The sequence below is a fragment of the Callithrix jacchus genome, chromosome 15 (genome assembly GCF_049354715.1).
Source record: "Callithrix jacchus isolate 240 chromosome 15, calJac240_pri, whole genome shotgun sequence".
Lineage (NCBI taxonomy): Eukaryota > Metazoa > Chordata > Mammalia > Primates > Cebidae > Callithrix > Callithrix jacchus.
The window spans coordinates 54,877,694-54,899,948 of record NC_133516.1 but is presented as its reverse complement, the minus strand read 5'-3'; the positions used below and the strand labels follow the sequence as shown (position 1 = coordinate 54,899,948).

Here is a 22,255-nt window from a genome sequence, read left to right as displayed (position 1 = left end):
CTCACACTTGCACCACTGTGATTTTCCTTCAACCTCAACGTGCCTGAAATCCCTTTTCCTCAACAACATGGTCGTCCCAAGGCTGGGCTGCCTTTGATCTGAAAGTTTGGCGTCCAAGTGCCAGTGGGGCTAAACAAGACGTATGGCTTTATTTGGCAGGGGTGAAGATGGCAGTTTCTACCCTGGTCCAAAGCAGATGGAGGGACCCGGAGAGAGATTAGAATAAAGAGGGAATTGGCAGCTGGGTCTTCCTTTGGGAGTGAGGGAGGCCAGCGAGGATGAATTAAATGTTTAAAAAAAAAAGGTGAAGTGAGCTGGAACCCAGCCACGGGCTCATCTTGCATCTGACAGCAGCACATATGTCCGAGGAAGCTGGACTCTGTCGTGCACTCTTTTCAGCGGAGCCCACAGTGGAGTGGAGTGGGCACAGTGTCCATGAGGCCCAGCACATCTCGCCCATTCTCATCCACCATGCTCCAGCCTCAGCAGCTCTTACCCTGCCTTGCCCAGCCTGTGGGGATGGGGCCCTCCACGTGGAATGCTCTTTCCACGTCTTTCCATGGATGGAGACTTCTCTCTCAGGTCTCATTCATCTATCTCAACTCTGTGACTCCTTCACCAAACATTCTATTTAAAGTAGTCCTTCTGGCCAGGTGTGGTGGCTTATGCCTGTAATCCCAACACTTTGAGAAGCTGAGGCAGGCAGATCATTTGAGGTCGGAAGTTCAAGTCCAACCTGGCCAACATGCTGAAACCCCATCACTACTAAAAAAATACAGAAATTAGCCAGGTGTAGGGGAGGGTGCCTATAATCCCAGCTACTTGGGAGGCTACACAAGAATCGGTTGAACCCTCGAGGCGAAGGTTGCAGTGAGCCAAGATGGCTCCACTATACTCCAGCCTGGGAGACAGAGCAAGACTACATCTCAAAAAAAAGAAAAAGCAGTCCTTCTTCCCTACAGCACCCCAACACTGTCTGTCAAATCTCCCTCTTTACTCTCCTTAGAGTATCCATCAAAAGCATCTTGGATTTTTTGTTTGTCTCTGTCACCAGGCTGGAGTACAGTGGCACAATCTCGGCTCACTAAAATCACCGCCTCCCAGGTTCAAGGGATTCCCCTGCCTCAGCCTTCTGAGTAGCTGGGACTACAGGTGCACGCCACCAAGCTAGGCTAATTTTTTGTATTTTAGTAGAGATGGGGTTTCACCATGGAGGACAGGATGGTCTCGATCTCCTGACCTCATGACCTGCCCACCTCAGCCTCCTAAAGTGCTGGGATTACAGGTGTGAGCCACCGCGCCTAGCCAAAAACATCTTGGTTTTTACTTTACCTGCTCTGAGCCCACTATCCCTTCCTAGAATGAAGGCTCTGTGAGGCCTGGGGTCTTGCCTTTCTTATTCCTTATTCCCCATTGCCTAACACACTGCCTGGAACAAGAAGTCCACAATCTACGTCCAATGAATGAAGGAATGAATGAATGGAGTCAAACAGACTTGGGTTCACACTCCAGCTCTGCCATTATATGACCTTGGGTAAATATTTAATAACTTTAAGCTAGCTCCTTATTTTTAAAATGAGCGTGATCAAAGCTCCCACCTCACTAGAGGTCATGAAGATGAAGGAAGATGACGCCTGTCACGCCCCATCCCAGTGCCAGCTGCAGGAAGTGTTCTGTGCAGAATCACAGGGAACCGAGGTCTTTCCAGAGGAAACCTGGCCCTTTCGTGAACCAGTGCCACATTCAGTTCTTTCTTGGGCTTCCAAATCCGTAATTCTACCCGGAACAGGTACAGCACAGGTCTCTTTATGGCCACTGTATACAGTTGAAGATAATTAACAAAGAGGTTCTGGGGACCAAAGTATAATTTATTGTCACTTCTTTACAACCCTCCTAAAGATCAGTTTTTAACAATTAACAGGGCCGCTGAGGCCGGTTCTGACTTATTTAAAGACTCGACACACCTCTCTCCATCGTCCACGTACAGCGTTAAATGCCAATTATTACAGTTAACTGGAGCCACACCCATGAGCTGACCAGCAGGATTAATTTTTTACAGAATTTAACCTTTGCGTTGTTGGATGTGCCTATCCTTGAATTCTCAAACTCCCAGCAAGAAAGCTTTTGATTTCTTTCATTAGCTGCTGCACATGCAGAGAAGACAACTCCTACACCGGGTTGGTAGCAAACAGGCTTCTCTCGTTCTCAAAGCATCGTGCTCCCTCTGCTGGACATTGCCTAAACTGCAACTCCAGTATCCACATCACCCCATTCTTGAGTGCCTGCTGCTAGGAACAATGGGGACACACGACGACCTTTTATTCCACCGAATGAAAGATAATCCCTTGCCACATGTGACTTTTATTAAGTTATACATGGGAGGTGGGAGTGCAGACTTTTAAGATAATAGATTAAGGCTTTTGCCAAAATTAGGCCACGCCTCGAAATCCTTTGCTGTGGATTTCAAAGCAAACTGGCACCTCGAGGGGAAGGGGCGGTGGGGGTGTGTTTGGGCTTGTTTATGCTGAGCAAGAAAGGGCTTCCTGTTGCTAAGAAGGCCGGATCTGAAGCTCCCAGAGCCTCTGTGGGCTGCCAGCATTTCTTTCGCAACCCCCTTTGATGGCCTTGGCGCAAATTAACGAAACTGCACAGAGGTGATTTCCCTGGAAATCCACCGGGCTGAGAATGGAGGGAAGTCGAGGCTTGCGGCAGAAAGCTGGGGCTGGGCTGCCGCCAAGCAAGCCTTGGACAGAGGGCTGCAGAGGCAGGTCCTTACTCACTCGAATACAGGAGCGGGAGGGTGGGCCACTGAGACCCCAAATCAGATCACTGGCGAGACCCCATCAAGCCCATGCCTTTCAACCACACCTTTAGTTGTAGACATTTCCTATTAGAAACAGTGTCTTCCCTTCATTCTTCATAAAAGTGGATTTTCTGCTGCTAAATCTGAAAAGTCCCCAACTTCCCTTCTTGTTCTCTTCTGAACAGGTAACTCTTTCCAACTCTCCTCCCTGCTTCCCTGTGGAAATTACCCCTTGTTCACCCTAAATGGCCAAAACCCAAGACACAAGGCTGAAGCCCGTCCACAGGAGGACAGGTGAGAGGGGGACGGCATTCCACACCACGGAGCGGGCTCACAATGGCAAAGAAGGCATGTAAGCCTCGACCCCGGCCCTGGAGGGATGGCTGTGTGTACTAAGAAGAAACCCCCCCCAAAATTGTACCATTCCATTCCAGACACGCTGTAAGTGGGCAGCAAGGTTTGTAAGTTATCTGTATGAACAAGAGGACACACCCCAAATAGTCAGTACTTGCTACTTCAAGGGAGCCAGGTTGTTTGAGGGGGAGGGGAGACTGGCATTTTCTTTCTCCACCTGGGTGTCATGAGTCTGGTGAGAAGAGGACTCAGCTCTTGCCAGGCAGACCCCAGATGTGCCCGGTGAAGCCCTTGCCTCCCTCCACCTTGATTTCCCCATTGAGCTGTGTTGTCAGCTTGAACTAGAATGTGGCTCGTGGCTCGTGGCTCGTGGCTCGTGGCTCGTGGCATATTTTAGCACTCATACATCAGTCTTATTTGCCCTAGGTTTTGAACTTTGTAAGGCATGGGACATGTCTTTGTAGCTTCCATATCTAAGCCAGCCTGGCATACAATGCGTGCTCAATAAATTCTTTCAAACTCTCTGGACTGAGAAGAAACATTTAGTGTTTCTTAACAACTGGGAGAAATGAATGACTTAGAAGCACACCACAAATGGAACTCCAATGGAATTAAAGAACTACACAGAGAGAACCAAATATTCAGTGCATCGCTGTAGGTCTTAAATTTCAGCAGGCGGCAGCATCACCGGGAGGGCTTGTTAGTTCGATGAGGAGCTCTGTGGTGGGATCTGAGGTTTGCTCTTCCCAGTAGCTTCCAGGTGATGCTCATGCTCCTGGGCCAGGGACCCTGTGCTGAGAACCACTCTCCTTTGGTCTTAGGGCAAATTACTCCATTTCAAGCAAAGAAAGAAATTACAAACAGAAAAGTGAGATTGGACAGAAGGTTCCAGGACTTGGTTGCCCATCAAAATTAGGCCCACCCAGCGTGTTGAAATGTAGATTCCAAGGAGGTCGCCCTCCAAAGCTGAGGGTGGAGCCCAGGAGTCTGTGTTTTTAAAACAAATTCCCCCAAGTGAGTGTAAGGCACAGCCAGGTTTGGGAACTGCTGATTCGCCTACACATATTTCAAACTTCAGAGAATGGAAACCACCACCGGCATGGAATATAGAGGAAAACAAGGGTGGATTTGCGAGGAATAGAGAAGGCTGACGGGCTCGCTTCTTCACTTCTATTCGACTCTGCTCAAATGTCACCCTCAGAGAGGCCTTCCCAGTCACCTCATATCTAATTGCAGCCTGACCCAGCACTTCCTGGCTTCTCTGCCCTGCTCTAATTTTTGTCTCCATGATAGTAATTGCCACCTAACATTTGGTATTTACCCACTTTGCTGCTTGTCTTCTGTCTCCCTCTAGAATGAAGATGACAGGAGGCAGAGAACTTGATCTCTTTGGCTCTTTGCTATCCCTTGGGTGCCTGGACCATACTGAGCCTCAAGATGGATTTGTGCTTGACAGAATGACCTATGATATCAGTAATTTGGGGTTCACTGAGACTCGTTTCATGGCTTGGTAATGGTCTGGTTTTATAACTGTTTCCTGAATATTGATGAGGATATGTCTTTGCTAACTGTTGAGTACAGAATTCCATAAATGTCCCTTGAGTCCAGTTTATGGCTGATGTTATTGAAACTTTCCACATTCCTATCACAGTTTTGCCTACTTGTTTGTGTCAAAATCTCCCACTGTAACAGTAGACGTTGTGTGCCTAATAGTAAACAAATGTGTGACAATTAGGCACATTACATACATTATCTCTCTTGATTATCATAGTAATCATTCCAGTTGCTATCATTATGCGGTAAATGACTCCAAATTTCATGGCCAAAAAAATCCCAACATTTTCTTATGCTCACAGATTCTATGGGTTGGGAATTCTTGTCCAGCAGAGTAGGGACAGCTCATCTCTGTTCCACAGTGCTGGGAGCTTCAGCCTGGCAATGCCAAGGCTGGGGCAACTGAGGGCTAGGGACCAGGATCACCTGCAGGTGTCTTCATTCACAGGTGTGATGTTGATGCTGGCTGTCAGCTGGGAAGTGCAGTTGGGCTGTCACTCCCTGAGGTCTCTCGACACATGTTGGCTTGGGCTTCCTCATAACATGGCAGCTGGGGTCCAGGAGTGAGCATCCCAGGAGAAAGCACATGGCCTTTTTATGATCTAGCCTCAGAAGTCACTCTGCCATACCACATCCAAGGCCACAGTCAAGAGGTGGGGACATGAACCCCACCTCTTAATGGCAGGACTGTCAAGGTCACATTATATGAAGAACATGCAGGAGGGGAGACAGTACTGCAGCCATCATTGGGAGATACAGTCTGCCCCAGCAGCCCTCTGAAATTGATTTTATTTTTCTCAATTGTAAATGTATGAGAACTAAGACACAGAAAGGTTAAGTAACTGGCCCAAGACCACTCGGCTAGTTAGTGGCAAAGTGAAAACTTAATCGTAGGTCTGTCTGACTCTAAATCATGACTGACTGATTGACTGATAATCTATATATGTGTGTGTGTGTGTATATATATGTATATATATAAAATTTATTTATAGTCAAGCGTATTTTTAAAAATAATTTAAAGTGGCTAAATGCAAAAATCATAAAGTTTCATATTCAGAAAGTAATTCCCATAACTTATTCATCCACTACTAGTATTTTTGCGTTCTCAGTAAGGTACATTCTTATGTTACGTTTCCCAGGCATGAGGCTGGTTTTTATTTCTGCTTAATGCAATTATGAAAAAGAAGATGAACTAACAAGTGAGAATAATCAACGTTCCAGGACCTGGGGTTCCTCCTTAATGAACAGACAGTCTTGGGAGGACACAAAGCTGCCCTCTGCTGCCTGCCCAGTCCAAAGAGCTGCTTTCAGACTTTCGGCATGGAGACGACCCAGGAAGGCCAGACGAGTTCGCCTTTCTCCTTGTCTTCCCTCCACCTGAAGAGCAGGAATAATTACCCTTCCCCTTCCCCACTTCACAGGAACACGCCAACCACGTGAGACCCACGTCACTGGAGTCCAAGCACAGAGCATGTTCAAGACTTCCCTGAATTGCTGGATTGAAAAGTGAACGGGGCCCTAGAGACCTGGGGCTATTGTGGGCATCTGAATCCTGGGAACCCTTCCTTGATTCCCGGTACCCCCAGCCAGAGCTTCAGAATCCCCAGGCTAGCACATGTTAAAAACTCCCCACATGAGTCTGTTGACTACCCTGGATGTAAACCATTGCTTCAGTCTGACGCCCATTATGCAGCTGGTAAACTGAGACTCAAGGGTGTAAGTGACCCCCACTTACTGACCCAGAAGGTCAGGGCCAGGCTGGGACCCCAACCCAAGCAGCCTTCTAAGATTTCCTTGAAGTACATTTTCTCTGCCCCAACATCGTGTCCCATGAGCCTGTTGGTTTATCAGGCTGAGCTGTTTAAAATAAATGAATGGCAACAACAGATTGCCAGGCCAGAGTCACAAAGGCCACCAGGCCTTGGTGCAGGACAAGCTGTTCCAGTCACACACGTTGCCTATTTTCATCCTCACTACAGGCCAAGAGGCAAAGTCATGCCCATTTCACAGATTGGGACACAAAGACCTTGAGAAGACATCTGTTTTAGCTGGGCTCAAATAGAACCAAGTCACCACATCACTGCTGCCTCCAGTTCCCTAATAGCTAAGCCACCTCCCAGGCACCGGTGTAAGCCTTTTACAAAACCTAGGGTGCCTGGGTGAGATCTATGTTGCACTAAATAGACTCTCATTATTCCTATTTAACTGATGATCCACTGACACGAACATACATTGAGGCCTATTATGCAGCAGGTGCTTTGTCAGGTGCCATTCATTCTTCGCAGTATTTAATCATTTCAACAGAAGGCCCATTGCTCTATCCACTTTAGAGATCAAGAAACTAAGGTTTGGAGAAGTAAGTAATTGGACAAAATTCGCACAGCTGCTAAATGGCCCAGGCGCCCGTGCTTGATGCTCTCCTCAAAGTATATGAACAGGATGGGCGCAGTGGCTCACACCTGTAATCCCAGCACTTCGGGAGGCTGAGGTGGGCAGAATACTTGAGGCCAGGAGTTTGAGACCAGTTGGCTAACATGGTGAAACCCCATCTCTACTAAAACGTAAAAAAAAAAAAAATTAGCCGGGCGTGGTGGTACATGCCTGTAATCCCAGCTACCTGAGAGGCTAAGGCACCAGAATCAATTGAACCCGAGAGGCAGAGGTTGCCATGAACCAAGATAACAGGCTCCACCTGGGTACCAGAGTGAGCCTGTGTCTAAAAAAAGGTATATGCACAATGTACTGCTTTCATCTGGAGAATGTAAGCTCCCTATGGGCAACTTACATTCTGTATGTAACTTATGTGCTAATACATGACTTATAAATTACTTATAACAAGTAACTTATCTAGTAATACAACCATTTTTCCTCAATGCCTGGCACTGCACAGCGGCAGGCACGCTGTAGGTCTTCCAATAACCCAGTTCAATGCAATTAAATCCACTCAACATGACAAAGACGGAAACGTTCGGCCTCTCCTGGAAACAAATAGTACCTGGGTCCACACCTCACCATCCTAGCTCCGGCAGGGCACCCAGCAGGGACTCCGAAGACAGCCTGAATGTGAATATGGCTTCCGAGAGGAGCTGTTTCCTCATGAGCTTCCTCGCCGGGGTCCTACAAAGAGGCCTTTTATTGTCTGCAGCTGTGCAGCAAGCCCCCGGCAGGCCTTGGGGGAAAGCCGAGCAGAGAGCAGGCAGGCAGTTGTGCAATGGTGGAGGTGGGGGCTGCTCCCTCTAAATCACCCTCCAGCGCTACCGGTTCCCTCTCCGGAGCCAGCAACCCAGGGGCATCCAGCAGCCCCTCACTCCTGCCAAGCTAGGCAGGAAGCATGGCCTCTGCTTACTCCCAGTCCAGTCCCCCGAAGGGACTTGGTCTAAACCAGTGAGATTTTTCCACTGAAACCCTTCACTCAGCTATTGTCTTTCCGGCTTTTGGAAAGGTTTTGTTTTGCTTCTTGGGGAGCCCCAAGCTGGTCCTGAGATAGTGAGTGCAACATGGCATTTCCCAGGGTGTGCTCTGCAGCTGGGAGCTGCAGGTTCAGGTCTCTGCTCCCACACGTGGAGCTGGGTAAGCTCACTGAGTCTTGTCATCTCTCTGGTCGTCGGTTTCCTGACAGAGGCGGATGACTCCAGCTCTGTCACCCAGGGTGAAGTGCAGTGGCATGATCATGGTTCACTGCAGCCTCCACCTCCTGGACCCAAATGATCCTCCCACCTTGGCCTCCTGAGTAGCTAGAACCACAGGACTACAGGCTTGCACCACCATATCCCCTTAATTAAAAACAAAAATTGTGGAGATGGGGGTCTCTTGCTGTGTTGCCCAGGCTGGTCTTGAGCTCCTGATGTCAAGCAATCCTCCCTCCTTGGCCTCCCAAAGTGCTGGGATTATAGTCGTGAGCCACCACACCTGGTCTCAAAACTATATTTTCTTCTATGTTTTTCATTTTATGATAATATTCTGGGATGTGTCCAATTCACCTAGAAAATGGCTCCCAAAAAAACCTGTTAATAACTCATGTATTTTCTATTTTGTGAAGAAACTAAGCGTGAATATTGCTCCTGGTATAAACCTTTGGAAACATAAGTTTCATGATCCTGCAGGCCCTTTAATTTACAATCCTGTGCTCAAGGCTTGTATTCTCCAAACGCAGATGGAGGTTGGCCATGACTTACAATCATCATTGAAATCATGAACCTAAATCTTAAACACTCTCCACACTCCTCATGCCCCTTCCAAATGTCTTGCTAGAGATCTCAGCTCCTACTCCAGGATGAAGAGAGGGAGGGAGGGACAACAGAGAGAGGGAGAGAGTGATACGGGGAATGAGAGAAAGAAGCACTTTAGGTTACTTCAAAAGCAGGGCCGGGTGCAATGGCTCCTGCCTGTAATCCCAGCACTTTGGGAGGCCAAGGTGGGTAGATCACCTGAAATCAGGAGTTCGAGACCAGCCTGGTCAACATAGTGAAACGCTGTCTCCACTAAAAATACAAAAATTAGCTGGGCATAGTGGCAGTCGCCTATAATCCCAGCTGCTCAGGAGACTGAGGCAAGAGAATCATTGAACCCAGGAGACAGAGGTTGCAGTGAGCTGAGATCGCACTGTTGCACTCCCACCTGGGTGACAAGAGGAAAACTGCATCTCAAAAAAAATAAATAAAAACAAATTTAAAAAACAGATCGTATGGTTGCTTCGGCAGCACATCTACTAAAAGTGGAACAATATAGGCAAGATTAGCATGCCCCTGCATTTAAAATTAAATTTTTTTTTAAAAAAAGCAAGTAACATATACTCATTGAACCAGGATTCCTACTTCTAGAAACTCATCTTACACACACATTTGTCCACTTGTGAAATGATACATGTACAATATTAAGAGACCCTTTGTATTAGCAAAAATAAAAATTGACAAGACCCTAAAATTTCCGCCGGGGATAAATTAAGTACGGATTAAACGTGTACTATTAGGAGTCAAATGGGTACAATGGAACACACTGCAGCTGCAAGAAAGAATAAAGAGGGTCCGTACTAACTCTTGTGTAATCATCTTCAAAATACAGTTAGGTGTAAGGGAGAAAAAAGGGGCCCAGATGCAGTGGCTCACACCTGTAATCCCAGCACTTCGGGAGGCCAAGGCGAGACCAGCCTGGCCAACCTGCTGAAACCCCGTCTCTACTAAAAATACAAAAATTAGCTGAGCATGATGGCGCACACCTATAATCCCAGCTATTCGAGAGGCAAGAGAATCTCTTGAACCTGGGAGGTGGAGGTTGTAGTGAGCCAAGACCGTGCCACTGCACTCCAGCCTGAGTCATAGAGTGAGACTCTGTCTCAAAAAAAAAAAAAAGACACAGCTCAGAACCATTCTATTGGATGCTTCCCTGTGTAAACAAGAATGAGATAAGATGTATGTCCAGGTATTTAATTACATTTGCATACAGTGTGTCTAGAAGGACCTGTATGAGCTGGGAACACTGGACGCTCTCACAGAGGGGAACCGGGTGGCCAAGGGATGGGATCTTTTTGGTGTCTTTAACATTTTGAATCGTGATTGCATTCGCCTTTCAAGATAAATATCAAGGTCAATTTTTTAAACTGAATAAGCGAAAGAAATCTAGGATCACACTGTGTCTGGGATTGGCCAGTACTTTCCCAAGGGACCACAGAGTAAATATTTAGGCTTTTCAGGCTAGTAAGAGCTCAGTCACCACCAACCTCAGCAATGTCTTTGAAATTCAAAAGCAGCCATGGACAGTAAGTAAAGCAGTGGTGTGGCCATGTGCCCTCAAAACTTTATTGAGGATGCTGAAAACTTTAATTTCATTTAAGTTTCACATGTCATGAAGCATTCTTCACTTCAGTTTTCCTCGAATTGTTTAAAAATGTGAACCCATTCTTAGCTTATGGGGCTGTAACTGGCCAACTTCCCGCTCTGTGGTGATGGCCTCTTCATTTCTGCAGTGATCTCACTATAGCTTAGGGGTGTGTCCAGCTCGGGGCACCCCTGTTAAGAGGAATGTTCACCTGCAGACTGAGATGCCATCAGTCTGGTGCCAGGACAGGAGGAATGTTGAAACACTTGGGGCCATAGATCCTAAGGAAAGAAAATTTGGGATTGGGGGCAAGAGCAAAGTGGAATGAAAGCTGCCATCAAGTAGGTGATGGACTGTGGGAGGGGGTGGTCCCGGTCTCAGATGCAGCGTGTCCAGATAGGACAAGGCAGCTTTGAGGCTCACCCAAAGGAGAAACATTGACCATGCCTAGAGTTTCTGTGGAGAAGGAAGCCCTGGAGCAACAGCTGAGCTACACTTAGGGTACCAGTGGATCAGTGGCTGGGATGCCCTCAGTGTCCCCACCCCATCCCTGTTCTCACTACCTCAGGGCACATACACCCTCCACAGCCAGAAGCTGCAATTTTATTTATTTATTTTTTTTTGAGATAGTCTCACTCCGTCACCCAGGCTGGGGTACAGTGGCACGATCTTGGCTCACTACAACCTCTGCTTCCCAGGTTCAAGAGATTCTCCTGCCTCAGCCTCCCAAGTACCTGGGGTGACAGGCACCCACCACCACTATTTTTAGTAGAGACAGGGTTTCACCACGTTGGCCAGGCTGGTCTTGAACTCCTGACTTCAGGTGACATGCCCGCCTCAGCCTCCCAAAGTGCTCAGAAAAAAAAAAAAAATTATATAGGCTCGCAATCAAGTGCATAATAATTATTTTTTCTTTTCTTTGCATTTGTGAGTGAAAATTCATTTTTCAATCCTGACTCCTCTATGCCACCTGATAGAAGACTTAACCTCATCTCGTTCCGATTCCCTCCATGATATCCAGGGATTTCTCCATCTCTCTGCGTTGAATCCAGTGATTCAGATGGTTTCGCTCACCCTCCTTCTCCCTCCCTGGGGTTCCTCGGGGTCTCCGTCCAGACTGCCGCATCCACTTTCTCTCTCTTCTCTCAAGTCCCTTCTGAGCCGGTGACCACCTATTCTGTGTGTCTCCTCGTCTTCCCTTGGACCCCGATGCAATCTTGTGCTTACAAGTTTAGAACGTTACCCTCTTTGTTCCTCCTCTTCACCAGGGCCCTTCAAGTGAGGAGCTCCCACCTGTAGCAAGTCAACGGGTAAGCCCGAAGGCAGGAGGGTGCTTGTGTCAGTTACCTGTGTGTCCCCTGACTACGCAAAAGCTCGGGCATGTGTCCAGCAGGCATTTCCAACAACATTTTTAAGACCCAACTCCCACAGGTGGCCCCAGGTGGAGCCATCCGTCCCCACCTCAATAGAAGGCAGTTACTCCAGCCAAAAATCTTGGGGTCACCTTGGCTCATGTTTCTCTCACAGTCCATATCCAATCTGTCAGCATGTCTTGTCGGGTCCATCTGCAAAAATGTATCCAGAATTTTATGCAGTGGAATATTATTCAGCCATAAAAAAGAAGGAAATCCTGTCCTTTGCAGCACCATGGATGGAACTGGAGGTTATCATGTTAAGTAAGCCGGGCACAGAAAGACAAATATCACATGTTCTCACTCATATGTGGCAGCTAAGAAAAAGTGGATTTCATAGAGGTAGAGAGTCCAATGATGGTCACCAGAGTCGGAGAAGAAAATCAGCAGATGAAGAGATGTTGGTTATTGGGTACAAAAATAACAATACAATTAGGTAGAGGAAATAAGATCTAATGCTCAAACAAGAAAAAAAAAAAAACAAAGAAAAAATCTAATGTTCAATAGCACAACAGGATTACTACAGTTAAAAATAATTGTGTGTGTGTGTGTGTGTGTGTGTGTGTGTGTGTGTGTGTTTTAATATAGAGATGGGAATCTCACTATGTTGCCCAGGCTGGTCTGAAACTCATGGGCTCAAGCAACTTTCTCATCTTGGCTTCCCAAAGTGCTGGGATTACAGGCATGAGCAACTGCCCCTGGCCAATAATGTATCATGTATCTCAAAATCGCTGGAAGAGATTTGGAATGTTCCCAACACAGAGAAACGACAAATGTTCAAGGTGATTATATGCTAATTATCCTGATTTGATTATTATACATTGTGTGCATGTATCAAAATATAATGCTGGGCCGGGCGCGGTGGCTCAAGCCTGTAATCCCAGCACTTTGGGAGGCCGAGGCGGGTGGATCACGAGGTCAACAGATAGAGACCATCCTGGTCAACATGGTGAAACCCCGTCTCTACTAAAAATTACAAAAAATTAGCTGGGCACGGTGGCGCGTGCCTGTAATCCCAGCTACTCAGGAGGCTGAGGCAGGAGAATTGCCTGAACCCAGGAGGCGGAGGTTGCGGTGAGCCGAGACTGCGCCATTGCACTCCAGCCTGGGTAACAAGAGCGAAACTCCGTCTCAAAAAAAAAAAAAAAAAATATATATATATATATATAATGCTTACATCATAAGTATGTGCAAACATTATGTATGCATAAAAGTTAAAATTAGCTGGGTGCATCTGTAGTCCTAGGTACTTGGGAGGCTGAGTCTGTAGTCCCAGGTAGAGGCTGACGCAGGAGGACTGCTTGAGCCCCGGAGTTCATGACTAGCTAAACAACATAGACTCTGCCTCAATTTCAAAAAAAAAAAAAAACCTGTAATCCTGGCATTTTGTGAGACCAAGGTGGTTGGATCATTTCAGGTCAGGAGTTCGAGACCAGCCTGACCAACATGGCAAAATCTCATCTCTACTAAAAATACCAAAAACAAAAGGCAAGGCAAGGTGGCTCATGCACTTTAGGAGGCCGAGGTGGGTGGATCACGAGGTCAAGAGTTCAAGACCAGCATGGGCAAGATGATGAAACACTGTGTCTACTAAAATTACATAAAAATACAAAAATTAGCCAGGTGTGGCAGCGGGCATCTGTAATCTCAGTTACTCAGGAGGCCAAGGCAGAGAACTGCCTGAACCCAGGAGGTGGAGGTTGCATTGAGCCAAGATAGTACCATTGCACTCCAGCCTGGGTGACAGCAAGACCTCAACTCAAAAAAAAAAAAAAAAAAAAGAATAAAATAGCCAGACATGGTTGTACATGCCTGTAGTCCCAGTTACTCTGGAGGCTGAGGCAGGAGAATCACTTGAACCCAGGAGGCAGAGGTTGCAGCGAGCTAAAACTGCACCACTGCATTCCAGCCTGGGCAACAGAGAGCAATTCTGTATAAAAAAGAAAAAAAGTATATCTTGTAAATAGTTTATTTTAATGTAGCCATAATTTAACCACTTCTTTCATTGATAGCTTCTCTCTTCTCTCCCTCTTTTCTTCTCCATTGCTCTTAATATCTATCTATTGCCATCTCAGGACATTGTTTGATTTTCTCCCCAGTGCATTTTGCTTTCTGAAAGTATCTTGTTTGTTCCATTCCTTGCGTGCGGATTTTCTGTCTCCCTTCCTCTAAAATGTAAGCTCCCTGAAGACAGGGACACTGTGTGGTTCACACCTGCCTAGACGAATACAAGCGAAGGCATTGCAGAACTTGCCTTCTTCAAACGTGGGCAATAACAGCTTCCAGCACCAGAAAATTGATATTCTCTTTTGCCTTCCCTTTAATTCTCTGCCTCCATTTCTAAGCTGGTTTTCTTCTGGATCTCGGTTCCGATTCTCACATACCTGAGTGCACCTTACCCTGCTTCCCTTGCTGATCTCTGTTCGTCCTTCAAAATGTTTTTGGCACATTTCATGGTAAGGCTCTGAGACAGCGCTCCAAAATGTGTCTACATATCTTCTGTTGTGGTTACTTTGAAGTTTGTTGAATTATATTGTTTTGACAGAACTGTCACATCTCAAAACGTGTTGCTGACTAAAAACATATGCAAGACCTTTTTTCATTCTTTTTTCTTTCTTCCCTTTTTGTTTTAAAGAAACTCTACCGTCATCTTGCAACTAAACGTATGGCCACAAGAGGGCACCATGAGGCCACACTTCTGCTCTATGCAAAGCGGGTGGAACTCGAGAGACCTGGTGGGAACAGTGCAAAACTCTGAGACCTTTATTCTTAATCTCTTTCTTCATTCCAAAGTCTGCCGTCCAGTGGTAACACGCCCTTTGGGGAGCAGGCTGAGAAAACCAAATACCAGTACAACATTAACAAATAATAATAAATAATAAGCTGTGAATGTCTTCCAGTTGGTAGAAACTGTAAAAGCACATTTACTCGGATATACTTTGTTCTAAGTTATTTTTATCAAGGTTGAGTAGAAGTGTATGGATCAACAGGATTGCGATGCAAACCCTGGCCGTGTATGCAGTGTCTGTGTTCTGGTATTACGCTCCATGTTCAGCACAGCACAATATGGGAATCCCTAGTCACACGTGCGTATATCTCTTGCCTCAGCCTCCCAAGTAGCTGGGACTACAGGTATGTGCTACCACACCCAGCTAATTTTTGTATTTTTAATAGAGATGGGGTTTCACCAGGTTGCCCAGGAACTCCTGGCCTCAAGTGATCTGGCCTCCTAAAGTGCTGGGATTACAGCCATGAGCCACCATGCCCCGCCTCTCCATCAATTTTATCAATGACAACCTCAAAGAGAAATTTTGACCTTCAGTAATACTGTAAATGAGATGGTTTGATGGATTTGGAAGAAGTGGGGAGAGGAGAATACAAAAAGTCTTTCAAGTCCAGGCACAGTGGCTCACGCCTATAATCCCAGCACTTTGGGAGGCCGAGGCAGGTGGATCACCTCAGGTCAGGAGTTAAGAGACCAGCCTGGCCAACATGGTAAAAACTCATCTCTACTAAAAGTACAAAAAAATTAGCCAGGCGTGGTGGCAGCTGCCTGTAATGTCAGCCACTTGGAGGCTCAAGCAGGAAAATTGCTTGAACCTGGGAGGCAGAGGTTGCAGTGAACCAAGATTGCCCATTGCACCCCAGCCTGGGCAAAAAAATGAGGTTCTGTCTCAAAAAAAAAGAAAAAAAGGAAAAGGCTTTAAATATGCACATATTGACAGTTTTCACATAAAAGGGGATGAAAAACAAAATGTTAAATAAATAAATAAGTTGCACATAAACTTTGTAAATTGCCCTTACACCGGTTTGAGACAAAGGGGAGCCTGAGACTTTGGCATGAGATAACCCTACTCAACGGTTAACTGGCTGTGTGTCATTGGAGAGATTAATTTCCCTCTCTGAGCTATCATCTTGTTTATCTCTACAATGGAGATAATAACAGTCCCTACTTCTGGGAATGTGAGGATTAGGAAATTAAATTTTTTTTTCAGACAGGGTTTCACTCTGTTGCCCAGGCTGGAGTGCACTGCTGCCATCTCGGCTCACTGCAGCCTCTGCCTCCTGGGTTCAAACAATTCTCCTGCTTTTGCTGCCCGAGAAGCTGGGATTACAGGTGACTGCCACCATGCCTGGATACATTTTGTATTTTTAGTAGAGACAGGGTTTCACCATGTTGGCCAGGCTGGTCTCAAACTCCTGACCCCAAGTGATCCACCTGCCTCGGCCTCCCAAAGTGCTGGGATTACAGGCGTAAGCCACTGTGCCTGGCTAGGAAATTAAATCTAAATCACCTGTGCATAAAATGCCAAAATGCCTACACTAATGACCATTTATTTCACATATCCCGGCTGTATGACTTAAGAAATGGCACTCTCTGGTGTCAATTTTAAAAGAAATGTCTCTCTGTCATTAAGGATTATAAATTGGGTCCCCTCTGAAGTTCCTCAAGAGATACCAGAAAAGCTTTCAATAGCTTCTAACTCAAATCAATTGATGAAAATGACTGTGGCACCTCCATCATTGCCATTTGCTCCAGACATTGCTGCCATAGGACCTGCTTTTAGACTTTGTTGGCATCGATATCAGATCACAGCTGAAATAAGGCATATTCAAAATACTTCACAAAGCACCTGAATGACATGGGTTGTGCAGAACAGCCAAGCCTGCTTGGAGTCCCATGTTTGGGCAAGAAGAAGGTGGAAGAGGGAAACTCTGGCCCCACTGCCTGCTTTCAAAAAGCCTTTCTCCAAAAGAATACAGGAGTTTTTAAAAGATAACAAACAGATACCTCAAACATTCACTGAAAGAATCACATCCACAAATTCTAATTTCAGGTCTGTATCAACCACAAGAGTCTGTGTCCAACAGGTGTAAAAGGTTTTTTGGCAAATTCATCACTTTACATACCAGTTTGCTTTTGGACACCTTTTTCATTTTATTTTTCTTTTTTCACATCAATCAGGGAATGTGCCAACATCGTAACAAAGTCTGAGGGAGGCACATCTGACACATGGCGTGAAAACCCAATCATCACGCTTATGAACTACAAAAGCATCCTGGATTTTATTACCGAGCACATTTCTGGGTTTTGCTCTGCCAAGCATCCTTTCATCCTCAGGCTGGTCTCCTTGGAGACAGAAAGCAGCTGTTCACTTCAAGACCAGAGTCTGAGTTCGTGTAGGAAGAAGACGTCAGGAAAGGGAAAAGGTTAAGGGGCCAAGGACACAGAACTTTCTCCCAGCAAGAAAACATCACTCCAGATTTCCGCTTTCATCTCACTGGCCAGGACTGTATCACAGGGCTATTCCTAGGAAGCCAGGTGGCCAGCAGGTCACCTTTCCACCCTTTATAGAAAAGGTAGGCAATGGCCGGGTGTGGTAGCTCATGCCTGTGATCCCAGCACTTAAGGAGGCTGAGGCAGGCAGATTATTGGAGGCCAGGAGTTCGAGACCAGCCTGACCAACATGATGAAATCCTGTCTCTACCAAAAATACAAAAAAGTATCCAGACGTGGCGATGCATGTCTCTAATCCCAGCTACTAGGGAGGCTAGGGTGAGAGAATCACTTGAGCCCATGAGGCGGAGGTTTCAGTGAATGGAGATCACACCACTGCACTCCAGCCTGGGCAATAGAGCAAGACCCTGTCTCAAGAAAAGGAGGCAAAGTGGAGAGTGACAGATAATGGCTTTGGGATATCAATCAAAGGTCTATCAAGGGACCCAGCCAAGAGTTTTCAGTGTTTTCTTTTACCAATTAAAGACACTAAAACACCATCACCCACTTTCACCTACTACTCTATCATTTCCTAATAAAAAGGGTATTTTAACACTGCCAAGGCCAGGCACAGATGCCTGTAATTGCAACACTTCAGGAGGCTGAGGCAGGCTTATCTCCTGAGGCCAGGCATTCAAGACCAGCCTGGCCAACAAAGCCAAACCCCGTCTCTACCAAAAATTTTTTAAAAATATATTAGCCAGATATGGTGGTGAGCGTCTGCCGTCCCAGCTACTCAGGAGGCTGAGGTAGGAGGATCACTTGAACCTGGGAGGTGAACGGTGCAGCGAGCTGAGATCACGCCACTGCGCACCCCAGCCTGGGCAGCAGAAGGACCTTGTCTCAAAAAGAATAAAAGATCCGAAAGAGGAAAGGCAATCTCAGAATAATATCTGCCCATCAGTTTCATTTTCTGCAAAATTTCCCCCATTGCTCTTAGTTTCTGAGATGTTTTCAGTGAAATGTCAGTCCCGGGAGTGGTGCTGAGGGATGGTGGCGCTGCACTAGCAGTGAGACGTGCAAACCACAGCAGTGACGGGCCTATGGCTTTCAGAGACAGAACCTGGAAAACAGTGTCCTTCGGATTTGTTCATACAAATGACCATGGAAGTAAGTCTTACTGCACACTTACATGAGTTGTCGTAATGGAGATGTACATTCTTGGACTAAACTAATACCCCTGTTTCTGTTCCAGATCATGATAAATAGTCCATTAACCCAGCAGGGACCTGAGAGTCCAACTCCTGAATGAGGAGAAGAAGAAGGTGGAGGGGAGGAGAAATGTCTTCCGAAAGGACACATGAGGGGCAGCCGTCAGCCACAGAAAGCCCTTCACAAAGGCAGCAGCAGTGGGCAGGTCTTGACAGGAAGCGCAGGCAACTGGCCCTCCCAGGACGGGGTCCACAGACTCCACTCAAGGCATCTGGTTCATGTAAAGTCCGATGGTTCTGCCACCACGGGGTCTTAGCTAACGACGCAACCATGGTGAGATGGCAGCTCCAAGGGGGTGTGCCGTCATTTCTTGTCGGTGAGTAGGTCACGTGGCTAGGGAGTTTGAATCTTTCCTTTTCCCCAAAGAAGATTTTTGTACCTGTCACGAAAAAAAAAAAAAAATCCCATTTAAAGAAAACACAAATGTTACCTGGAAAAGCAGATTTGAAATCTGTCGCTAATGGTATTATAGGTTATTTTCCCCACTGAGAAAATTCTAGGCATTTCAGTTATTGACAGTGGCCCTTTAAGACTGTTTTTCTGCTAATTTTCCCTCACCCTCTTCAGTTGCATTCTGAATTTTCAAAAGTGGGACCAAGCTAGTTATGAGTGACTATAAATTTGGAGGGTAGAAGTACACATTAAAATAACCACTACCGGCCGGGCACGGTGGCTCACACCTGTAATCCCAGCACTTTAGGAGGCTGAGGCGAGCGGATCATGAGGTCAGGAGATCAAAACTATCCTGGCCAACATGGTGAAACCCCGTCTCTACTAAAATACAAAAAATTAGCTAGACATGGTGGCGCGTGCCTGTAATCCCAGCTACTCAGGAGGCTGAGGCAGGAGAACTGCTTGAACCCAGGAGGCGGAGGTTGCAGTGATCCAAGATCGGGCCACTTCACTCCAGACTGTCAATAGAGTGAGACTCCGTCTCAAAAGACACACATATATAATACATAACCACTACTTAGGTCACCGGGTGCAGCAGCTCGTGCCTGTAATCCCAGCACTTTGGAAGGCCGAGGTGGGAGGATCCCTTAAGCCCAGAAGTTCAAGACTAGCCAGACCAACATGTAAAATCCTGTCTCTACTAAAAACACAAAAAATTATCCAGGCATGGTGGTGCAGGCATGTAGTCCCAGCTACGTGGGAGGCTGAGGTAGGAGGATGGCTTGAGCCCAGGAGTGGGAGGTTGCAGTGAGCTGAGATCATACCACTGTACTCCAGCCTAGGTGACAGAGACACCCTCTCAAAAAATAAAAAAAGGACAAAGGCCAGTAAACTTCTTCTTCAAGGCACAACTAGTAAATATTTAAGGCTCCATGGGCTACATGACAGCTCTACTAGCAAGAAGGAGCCACAGACCATACATGAAGAAATGGGCGGGGCTGCATCCAGTAAGACTTCGTTATGGACACTGACATTTGAACTTCACGTAATTTTACACAAGTCACAAAACACTACTTTTCTTTGTGTTTTTTTCAGTCACTAAAATACAAAACCTATTCTTACTTCACAGGCCAAAAGAAAACAGGTAGTGGTCCCATGGGCTGTATAGTTTGCTGATGATCCCTGAATTAGAAAATAACATAGATAAAGCACTCAGAAACAAATTTAACAAGAAACATGCAAACCTCCATGAAGACATTTAAAAGTTTCTGAAGTCACGAAGCTTAACTTAATAGAAAGATATCCCATGTTTTTGGTTAGAAAGATTCAACATCAAGAAGATGCAAATTCTTCCACAATCAATTTTAAAATGTATTACGAGTCTGCGCGCTGTGCCTCACCTGTAATCCCAGCACTTTGAGAGGCTAAGGCAGGTGGATCACCCGAGGTCAGGAGTTTGAGGCCATCTTGGCCAACATGGTGAAATCCCATCTCTACTAAAAATACAAAAAATTAGCCAGGTGTGCTGGCAGGTGCCTGTAATCCCAGCCACTCAGGAGGTTGAGGCAGAATTGCTGGAACCCTGGAGGTGGAGGTTGCAGTGAACCAAGATCAAACCACTGCATTCCAGCATGAGTGGCACAGCAAGACTCCATCTCAAATAAATAAACAAAATGTATTGTGATCCAAATTAAAGATTATTTTTTTCTTGAATCATACAGCTGACTCTAAAGTTGATATGAAAAGATAAGCAAGATTAGGTCTGGAAAACTCAGAAAGAGAAGAACAGAAAGGAAGTAGCTGTACTAGAATGTAAAACACTATACCTATCAGCAACTAGCCACTGTGGCATCAGCACACAAGCGGACAGAGAGAACCGTCCAGAAATATTAATACACCCAAATGAACCCAGGATTTACTGTGCGCTGAAGGCAGCATATCAAATCAGGGTGCTAAAGATGAAGTTTTTAAGAAATGGTGTTGGGCCATAAAGACAAACAGATCCAAACCTCATACGCATCAGAATAAAAAGCACTCCAAGGAAATCAAATATTAAATGTAAGAAATGAAACCATATAACCTAAAATGGGGGAAGCCAGACCGTACACAGTGGCCCATGCCTGCAATCCCAGCACTTTGGGAGGCTTGAGGTGGGAGGATCACTTGAGCCCCAAAGGTCAAGGCTACGGTGAGCTGTGATCACATCATTGCCCTCCAGGCTGGGTGACACAGTAAGATCCTATCTCAAAATAAAATAAAATAAAATAGGGAAAGACATTCTAAAAATAATTTAAAATCCAGACTGTTAAAAAAAAAACTCATGAATTCAAATGCATAAAAATAATTTGCTTATATATTTTTTTTTACTCAATGATCAAAAGAAAAAGATGAACTGGAAAAACATGATTGTAACACATCACAAAGATTAATTTCCATAATCTATAAAAGAAATTCTGAGGTAAATTCCAAAGTGTTCTAGAAATTCTAAAGGAAAAGACCAACAACCCAATTTGGAAAATGGGCAAAGGACATGAACTGAGAGGTCACAGAAAAATACCAATAGCCCTTTAATCTGGGAAAAGACCCACACTGTTGGTGAGGCATGGGAAATACGCACCCCCATACACAGCTGGTAAGAGAACAGAACAGCATAAACCCTGAGGAAGGGGAATTTGATGGGAACTACGCAAATTACTGAAGCAGTTACCCTTGACAGGATGCACTTCTGGGAATCCCGATTGGAAACAAGTAGGGTGTACATCCACCCTAGAGACTACAGGAAAGAAAGAACAATAGTGGTCTCTACATAGAGTAAGGCGTGAGCTGCAGGATATATTAAGTGAAGAAAGGCCCAGAACTGTGGCTCAGGCCTATAATCCCAGCACTTTGGGAAGCCGGGGTGAGTGGATCACCTGAGGTCAGGAGTTCAAGACCATCCTGGTCAACATGGTGAAACCCTGTCTCTACTAAAAATACAAAAAAAAAAATGAGCCAGGCGTGGTGGTGCACACCTGTAATCCCAGCTACTTGGGAGGCTGAGGCACAGAATCACTTGAACCCAGGAGGCAGAAGTTGCAGTGAGCTGAGATGGCCCCACTGCACTCCAGCTTGAGTGACAGAGTGAGACAATGTGTCAAAAAAAAAAGTGAAAAAAGCAAGGTGTGTGCTACTTTTGTGTAAGAAAGAGAAATAAGACTACAGACAGAGAGTCTATCTATAGAATAGGATACAGATAGAAGAGATATAGAAGATAGAGATATAGATAGAAGATAGATGATAGATAAGATAGATGATAGATAGATAGATAGATAGATAGATAGATAGATAGATAGATGATAGACAGACAGACAGACAGACAGATAGGCATTTTCTTTTTACTGCATGTTTTTGAGACCAGGGTTTTTGCTGTGTCACCCAGGCTGGAGTGCAGTGGCT

General features: G+C 45.8%; 1 non-coding gene across 1 annotated transcript; it reads right to left on the bottom strand.

The window, feature by feature from the left end:
- Positions 1–16,893: 16,893 nt before the first annotated feature.
- Positions 16,894–16,996, bottom strand: LOC118148207 (small nucleolar RNA U13). The gene has a single exon (XR_004734982.1). It is a non-coding gene; the product is annotated as a small nucleolar RNA U13 (small nucleolar RNA).
- Positions 16,997–22,255: the final 5,259 nt, after the last annotated feature.